The following is a 10,000-nucleotide window of genomic DNA, read 5'->3' as shown; positions in this document are numbered from 1 at the left end:
CTCAATCCTCAGTCTGGCGATCAGGGAGGGACGTTTTCAATAGGCCACCATAAGCGTAAATAAACGACTTGGAGAGAAAGATCTTACCCGATCTCAAATGAGAAAACTGAAGAGGAAGACATCAGATCTCTGCGTCTTTCAAGTCCCTTCACTAAGATGAAATCCTTCTTATGTGAGACTAATGATGTGGAAATCCCAGATTATATTCGACCTAGTTTTGTCCTCACTGCTAATCGTCTTTTTTTTTCTTTTTTTTTTTCGCAGGAAATGCCATTGTTGTGCTAGTATTTATAATAGTTTATAACATTATAATTAAATCAGTTCGAATAGGTGCCTGTTCCAAATTGATTATTGAATCAAGATGACAATAAAAAGAAGAAAATATATATCTTACTAAATGTTAGGATTTTTGGTACATTCATATCTAATGTTTCAATGGCTTATGATAGCTTATAACACGTGGACTAGAATTTATAACGTTTAAATAATTCATTTCTGTTCCAAATTAAATCATGATTCAAGATGACAAAAGATCAAAATATATATCTTAATAAATGTTACGAGTTTTGGTACATTCATATTTAATGCTCCAATGGCCTTATAATAGCTAATAACGTGTGGACTAGAATTTATAATGTTTTATATATTCATTTCTGTTCCATATTAAATTATGATTTAAGATGACAAGAAATCAAAATATATATCTTAATAAATATTACGATTTTTGGTACATTCATATTTAATGCTCCAATGGCCTAAAATAGCTTATAACGTGTGGACTAATTTTCCAAATTAAATCTTACTTGCCTTAAGATAAAAAAAAAAAAAAAAAAAAAAAAAAAGAATATATATATCTTGATAAATATTAACTGGTGAACTGTAAGTATTCTATAAATCTAGTAAAACATTGTAAATATTAACATTATTCTTAAATATTGTTAGTCTTATATATTGTAATTGTTATATGTTTGCTGCGTATTATTTACTTAGTTGATCGATAAAATATTTCCTTTCTTCAGTGGGCTATATTTCCCTGTTAGAGCCCTTGGGCTTATAGCATCCTGCTTTTCCAAGTAGGGATGTAGCTTAGCTAATAATAATAATAATAATAATAATAATAATAATAATAATAATAATAATAACATTAATAATGATAATAATAATGATAATAATAATAATAATAATAATAATGATAATAATAATAGTAATAATAATAATGATAAAAAAATGATAGTAATAATCATAATAATAAAAATAAAATAATAATGATAATAATGATAATAATAATAATAATAATAATAATAATCATCACTATCACAATAATAATAATAATAATAATAATAATAATAATAATAATAATAATAATAATAATAATCATCACTATCACAATAATAATAATAATAATAATAATAATAATGATAACAATAATAAATAACTGCCCACGTACTCGTTTCCAATAAGAACACCTGGTCTCTTCGGCTAGGAACCTAATGAAGAAACTTTTGTAATTAACTATCTGCTTTAATTAATTATCTCCTTTCTTAGAGCTGCTAATATATAACAGGAAACCTTTTCCTCTAGCGAGGCAGAATTACCCTATTTTCTGGCTCTTTAAACTATGTTTCCTGAAGAGCAAGAGACAGTGAATGAAATCAAACCAAAAGTGAATAACTGATATACTCTATTGATTATACCATAATCAAAGTGTTTGTTCCTTGGAGTGTTACAATCATTATTTTTCTATATATTTTTCTTACCGTCTTGGGATTTAAAGCTACTACAGTTACGAACTGTCTGTCAATATGATTATACATAGAAAACTCTACCTAATACAGTCACACATACACACACAATCACACATACAAACTTACAGCGAATATTTTTATGTTGAACAGGCTGGCATAAGTCTCTTTTTATAGTTTATATATGAAAGATCTGTTTTGATGTTGATACTGTTCTTGAAATATTTTATTCTAATTGTTCATTACTTCTCATATAGTTTATTTATATCCTTATTTCTTTTCCTCACTGGGCTATTTATTCCTGTAGGGGCGTTTGGGCTTATAGCATCCTGATTTTCCAACTAGGATTGTAGCTTAGCTAATAATAATAATAATAATAATAATAATAATAATAATAATAATAATAATGATAATAATAATAATAATAAAACTGAAAAATAAATGACACTTAAATCTTCCATTAATGCTAACCTCAGCATCATCACAAACTAATGTATATAAACATGAATGAAAATGAATAAAAGGAAAAATTTTCATCATTTGAAAGGTCACAATAACTTTAGTTAATTATCACATCCGATGTTCGTTCTAACGAAAAATATTGTCTTTTTGGAAATATAAAAATTCGAATAAACCGTTTTACAAGCGTTCAGTACCAAGGGTTTTATGAGCAGAGCATTAGTCCACAGAAAACATATACATTTAGAGTTTGCTTTCAAATGAAATGCAAACAGGAAAGCGTTTCAATCTGATTAAACTCGCAATACCATTTAGCTCAACTCGAAAATATGAATCGATTCAATATATTGACAATAAAAGGAGTATCTACGAATTACGATTACATCCAGAAAATATTAATGTATTAACAGTCGTGTTTTTATAAAATTTTTTCAATTTTGTTTTTCTGTAAATGTGAACCGCGGTTTAGTCATTTCTTATGTGCAGTTAATTTTAACAGTTTTGCCTTCTCCATCATGAGGATCAACGCTACATTTTTATTATTATTATTACTAGCCAAGCTACAACCCTAGTTGGAAAAGCAAGATACTATAAGCTCCAAAGGCTCCAACAATGAAAAATAGCCCAGGGAGAAAAGGAAACAAGGAAATAAGCAAACGATATAAGAAGTAATGAAAAATTAAAAGAAAATCTTTTAAAGACATTGAAAAATATATTTGGTATATAAACTAAAAAGACTTATGTCAGCCTGTTCAACATGAAGACATTTGCTGCACCTTTGAACTTTTGAAGTTCTACTGATTCAACTACCCGATTAGGAAGATCATTCCACAATTTGGTCACATTTAGAATAAAGATGTTGTTACTTAGATACTTAGCCATCATCTTTGACGGGTTGCATACACTCCTTTAATATATTCCTACCAATCCTTTTAATCCTCTTCTCCTTTTCTAATCAGCTGCTGTGAAGCCCTTACCAAAAGGAACCTCTCTCTCTCTCTCTCTCTCTCTCTCTCTCTCTCTCTCTCTCTCTCTCTCTCTCTCTCTCTCTCTTTTCCGTCATCTTAGCTCCCCATCCCTCGGGTAGGGGAGAGGGAGTAATCATACCATGATGAGAGTGGAAGGGAAGCATGTCCGTGTATTTACATATCTATCTAGATAATTGGCCATCCTTTTTGACGGGTCGCATACACTCCTTTAATATATTCCTACCAGTAGTAGGTTGGCCAGGGCACTAGCCATCCGTTGAGATACTATCGCTGGAGAGTTATCGGGTCTTTTGACTGGCCAGACAGTGCTACATTGAATCCTTATCTCTGGTTACGGTTCATTTTCTCTTTGCCTACACATACTCTGATTTCATACACCTGACAACACTGAGATTACCAAACAATTCTTCTCTCAAGGGTTAACTACTGCAGTATAATTGTTCAGTAGCCACTTTGTTCTTGGTAAGGGTAGAGGAGACTCTTTAGCAATGGTAAACAGCTCTTCTAGGAGGACACTCCAAAATCAAACCATCATTCTCTAGTCTTGGGTAGTGCCATAGCCTCTGTACCATGGTCTTCCACTGTCTGGGGTTAGAGTTCTCTTGCTTGAGGGTACACTCGGGCAAACTATTCTGTCTTATTTCTCTTCCATTTGTTTTTTAAGGTTTATAGTTTATATAGAAAATATATATTTCAATGTTGTTACTTTTCTTGAAATATTTTATTTTTCCTGTTTCCTTTCCTCACTGGGCTATTTTCCCTATTGGGGCCCCCGGGCTTATAGCCTCCTGCTTTTCCAACTAGGGTTGCAGCTTAGCAAATAATAATAATAACAATAATAATAATAATAATAATAATCCTCTTCCCCTTTTCTAATCAGCTGCTGTGAAGCCCTTACCAAAAGGAACCCTGACCTCTGAAAGACTCAGCGTGACCCCAATATTGGCCATGGTCCTGGGAGTCGTCGGAGGCCTGATGGTCGTCGCTGTCGTCGTCTGCGCCGTGCTGCGTCTCGTGGGCAGGAGGAACAGGCAAGGGCCTCGGGCCCCCCAGGGCGTCTCCGAACGACGCCAGGATCCCGCGGAGGCGATGGCCGATGAGGTGCCGTCTTGCCAGGCTAAGATGATCAACACTTCCCTGAAGGAGGTTCCCCCGCCGCCGACGTCCCCAAGGGACGGGGATGAGAGGAATCCCGATGTCATTCCACAGTCAGGTAAAGTAATTAGGATTTTTCTATTGGTTATTTAGCTAAGTAGGATGTTTTTACATCTATGTTATTTTGTTTTGGTAAAATGTTTATCCCATTTTTACAACTTTTGGCAATATTGGCACAGTTAAAATTTAATTAATTAACTCAGCCTTTTTAAGATAATGTTTTGTTTTGGAAAAAGGTTTTTCCCATTATTACAACTTTTGGCAATATTGACACAGTTGAAATTTAATTAATTAACCCAGCCTTTTCAAGATAATGTTTTGTTTTGGAAAAATGTTTTTCCCATTATTACAATATTACAAATATTGACCCAGTTAAAATTTAATTCATTAACAGCTTTTTTTTAAGATGAATATTATTTGTTGTGCTAATTTGTTCCTCCACTTTTTTTTACAAGTTTTCGCAATTTTGGATTTATTAAACTTTTCTTATTTCATAAAAATAGGCTACAACGTTCCAATATCAAGATTGTTAATTTTGATTAGAACTTAGAAAATAATCAATTTCATCAAACATTTATTTCTTCTCATCTCCTTAAGATCTATGTTATTCAAAATTATGTTACTTTTGATTATCACTTTTAAGATAATCAATTTTACCTAGCATTTATTTCTTCACATCTCATTAAGATCTATGTTATTCCAAATTATGTTACTTTAGATTAGAATTTCAAAAATACGTCACATAACATTTCATGTTATTCCTTCACACATAACTTCAGCAAACATTTCACTCTCCTATGTTTCCTATCTCATTCTTTCATTTCATGTAATTGTTGTTCTTTAATCACCAACAGATTCTGACTCGTGGCACGTGGAAGGTGTCAATACGATCAGCTCGTCAGCAATACCAGCATCTTATGCTTCTTTACCTCGATCTGCCCACCTGTATAGCCAAGCTAATTACCAGGTGAGAGAGAGAGAGAGAGAGAGAGAGAGAGAGAGAGAGAGAGAGAGAGAGAGAGTAACAAGGATTCTGGATGTCCCCAAGACTTTTTCAGTTCATCATTCGTCAAGTAACATGATAGGAAATAGGAATAGCAAAGTTACAGGGAGTGGGATGGGGGTTTGTTGGGGGAGTCGAGGTGGAATTTGAAGGTGTAATAAATGATATATTAAGGAGAAACAGAAACATTAATGTCGCCACATACATATTTGTTGTAAACGTTTCGACATTTCAAATATCTGGCGTTAATTTTAGTCTTCTGGAAGCGTTTTAAACGTTATAGATGTTGTCTGAGCAAAGATTTTGCAGTAATTTTAGTCCTATGAAAGCCTTTTAAGCATTATTAGCGCTAACCAATGTAAATACAAAAGAAACAATACAATATGAAATAAGTAAAGAATTATTTTATGCAATTTTCAATTTGAAATTGTATTGTTACTTTCATCTTTACTTCGGGTAGCACTGATGATGACATTTGAAATGTAGAAACGTTTGCAATAAATATGTATGTGACAACATTAGTGTTTCTGTTTCTCCTGAGAATAAGATTTTCTAGAAACGTCCCAATACCAGTTTTCAATTAATCTTTCCTAATTGAATAACAGGTTTTAGTCCCTGTCTGGAGATCTGAGCGCACTTGAATTAGGTGGTTGGACAAAAGAGGAGTTGATAAGATAACCAATGGCTTAAGGGAGGTCCAGTCTGATTAGAGCTACTAAGGGAGTCCAATGTTTTCCAGCTAAGATTAAGTTAACATATTTAATTTTTTCAACTTTGTGATACAAATATTCGTAACCTTTCTTATAGAATACGATAGAATTACTGTTGTAATTCTCCATTTCAAGAATTATGATACGTTTGCGAGTAACAATTTTAGCGACGGCTTCAACAAAGAGCTGGAGGAAATGTCAACTGACATTTCTGCGAGAGTTCACAGTCCATCAACACGTCATATGATAATATTCACAACAGCTTTTAATCTTTACCAATACGTGATAGATCACATCGAATTGAGAATGTTGTATTTATTCTACACATGATTGATATTCAACAAGTGAACAATTTAAAGAACAAGCCTTGAATAATGAATGGAGAATTCACTGGATACCTCAATTGATGTTAGAAATCTTTCAGAATCCATAAGGCCCGTAGCTTACTATTCTTTGACATGGGTTGAATAACCACATTTTTTATGGGTGTTTAGGTGGTTAGTTTGCCATAGTTTTAGTGATCTTCGTTTCTAGTGTTCTATTATTACTCTTTAGTCTTTATCTGATGTGAAATCTCCTTCATCTCTTCCAGCAGGTATGTCCAGGATCAAGTGACGTCAACTACGCCGAATTAATGCTCTGCGGACCGACAAGTACTACCAACAACCCAACAGGCACCCCGAAGGCCCGCCACCGAGAGGCACAACACGTGGTTTACGCCACGCTGGACCATAAACATCTCCACAGCCCCTATTCACACAGCCATAGGCAACAGCATCCCTCATACCCGCTTGCATCCACAACCCACAATACCCCCAAGCATGTGCTCCATCAAGCCCCTGCCTCCCACACCGCTTCCCACAGCCATCTCCCACAGCTACCAGCTCATGTCGGACACCCAGAGAGTTACCAACACTGGCCTCAAGGCGTCCAGTGGTCTCAGACTTCGACCTTGGGTCGAAGGCACTCCCTCAGGAGGGATCCGATTTGCCATGATCCCGAGACCCGCGTCCCTCTCATGTCCAACCAAAAAGAAAGCTCTGTATAAGGTCAAACGTCTGAGTAAAATTGTGTTAATTGAATCTACACGGAGCGATTTGTTCTCATCATTTGATAAAAAAGTATATAAATTCTATGAGAAATATCTTAATAGTGTAAAGTCTGTAAATGATTCCGTCGAATAATTCTCTGTTTTAAATTTTAAAGCGTTATAAAATTCCAGAGTTTCTAAAAATATGATTTCACGGTAAACGTTATAAATGCTCAGCATTTCTCCTTTTTGTCTGTATAGATAAACCCAACCTTTGAATCAATATTGCAATTAGTCGAGGAAATGCATTTGGATCTTAACAAACAAATGAACAAACTGAAAATTTACCAGCCCTATGAAGCTTATCCTTCCATTTTGATTGGAAGTTGGTAACCAAAGTGATTTCTATGATCTGTTGCAACTCGTTGTAAAATACAAATTTTAATACCTTTGTTATGGATAAGAGTTTCCTGGAAACTTCAATATTGTTCTGGAATTACTTTTCTTTTTGGATAACAGCATCCAGTGCTGAGTGATGTAAAAATAAGGATTTAGAACATATGAGAATTGATTGAGTGTGTATATTAAGTATTACCATGTCTTCATCCTTATCATTATCATCATCATCACTACTATCCTCGTCATCTGTTCTTTAAATTGCAAAAATGCTCGGAGAACTTGAATAAGTTATCATTTTAATCTGTCATTTCTTCCACGTCAAGCTGTCATAATAAGAAAAATCTGTGACCACTGTTCTGGTGTGAGTTACCCTAAGACTGCATATCTTCAAGGCCTGATGATATCCAGCTGGGGATATCCCGCAATAGGCGACGTTATTTTAGGTTAGGTCAGTGCCTAACCTAACCTAATCTAAGACCATCCCTTTGCAAGATACGCTTCATCTATCTGAAATCAAACGACCAATCGAGCTGTGACATCCAGCTGGGGACATCCCACAATAGGCGGCATTGTGCTAGGTTTGGTTAGTGCCTAACCTAACCTAATCTAAGACTAGCCCTTCACAAGATGCGCTTTATCTATCTGAAATCAAGGAGACCAATCAAGCTATGATATCCAGCTGGGGACATCCCACAATAGGCAGCGTTATGCTAGGTTTGGTTAGTGCCTAACCTAACCTAATCTAAGACTAGCCCTTCGCAAGATACACATCATCTATCTGAAATCAAAGAGACCAATCAAGCCATAATTGCTGGTGAGAACTGCAGTGTACCAAGCTTAACTGACTCATGAAATATCTTTAAAGCTAGGGTGGTGTAAGTTTCCCTAAGACCGCGTATCGTTCAAGGCCTTGAAATATCCAGCTGAAGATATCCCGCAATAGGCAACGTTAGGTACCTAACCTAACCTACACTCCCCAATGTGCGATGTTAGGTACCTAACCTAACCTACACCCCACAATAGGCGACGTTAGGTACCTAACCTAACCTACCCCTTCTCAAGATGCGCTTCATCTACCTGAAATCAAAGAGATCAATCAATTCATCATCACTGGTGAGAACTGAAGTGTGCTGAGCTTAACTGACCCATGAAATATCTTTGAAGCACGGTGAGGATTTCGCCATATTTGGCTCTGAAAAATGATTAAAGTCTATAAAGTTAATGTTGAGTGAATTGTTCTCAAAAAAACTCCGCGGAGCAATTGCATATTGATAAAGGCTATGGCCACTGTTTATGTAACTTTCTGTCTGAGATTGTCGACTTCGGGACTGATTAAGTTTTAATTATGTATAGATATATATGTTTATAATTATGTATAAATACATCTTCCCAAAGACCGGACGTAGAGTTTTTCTTGGACTTTGAACTTAATTAAAATCTAACCATTTTATAATTAGGTTTGGGGATCCTTGGTGCTCTTGAAAAAATCTCGCTCTGTTGACGGTATGACGGAAGGACCTCAAAAATGAAATTTGTCAAGTCGTGTCTCAGTGTTTCTTTGACAACGCAAAAATTGCGATCGATGTTGTTTCGTTTTGGTCAAAAGTAACCCAAAGTTGGAGACTCGCCCCTTGGTGGGTATGTTAACACTTAATGCTTTAGAATCAACTACTCAGAGTTTGCAAACGTTCATGTGAAAAAAAAAAAAAACATTTTAGGTGAAAACTGTTTTGTAGGACACAGTTTCAAAGCATTTCTTAGTCAATATGATCCCTCGTTTCTCTTCCATGACGAGGAGACTTTCGTAAAAAAAAAAAATACATCTAATGTGTTTATAAAGCTTATGTACTATATTCCACAATTGTAACAAGGTTGGATATCAAATTTTGTACACCTGTATTTTGTATAATAAAATCATGTCGATATATCATTTTGTTTTCATACACCTTAATACACATATGTTGAGATGATTCTCCTTAGTATTTACTTTGCTGTTTACCAAAATAAAGACGGTACCTATCATAAGTTAAAAAGGAGAATAGACTGAGCCCATATTAGAGGTATTGTCCACATTATTATTATTATTATTATTATTATTATCATCATTATTATTACTAGCAATGCTACAACCCTAGTTAGAGAAAAAAAGGATGCTCTAATCCCAAGGGCTCCAACAGGAAAAAATAGCCCAGTAAGGAAAGGATAATGAACATAAATAAACTACAAGAGAAGTAATGAACAATTGAAATAAGATATTTTAAGAACAGTAACAACATTAAAATAGATATTCCATATAAACACTTCAAATAACTGGAAGAAGAAAAATAAGATAGAATAGCGTGCCCGAGTCTACCATCAAGTAAGGAATAGTAAAAAAAGAAAAAAAAGTCTCAACTAGATAACTAATGCTAGTAATAAGTACCTAAATGAAATACTTGTCATATCTTATGATAAGACTTATGATAATGAAAGGGGGCATGAGAAATATATGCAAAAAAAAAAAAAAAAAAAAA

The 10,000-nt window shown here is 34.4% G+C and overlaps 1 pseudogene; it reads left to right on the top strand.

Annotated features, from left to right (window-relative positions):
* The window catches only part of LOC137616643 (nephrin-like), a 144,271-nt pseudogene extending 134,867 nt beyond the window's left edge, over positions 1–9,404 (top strand).
* Positions 9,405–10,000: the final 596 nt, after the last annotated feature.

The sequence above is a fragment of the Palaemon carinicauda genome, chromosome 22 (assembly GCF_036898095.1).
Source record: "Palaemon carinicauda isolate YSFRI2023 chromosome 22, ASM3689809v2, whole genome shotgun sequence".
Lineage (NCBI taxonomy): Eukaryota > Metazoa > Arthropoda > Malacostraca > Decapoda > Palaemonidae > Palaemon > Palaemon carinicauda.
Note: the sequence above shows the minus strand (reverse complement) of the source record. Positions and strands in the feature narration are given on the sequence as shown.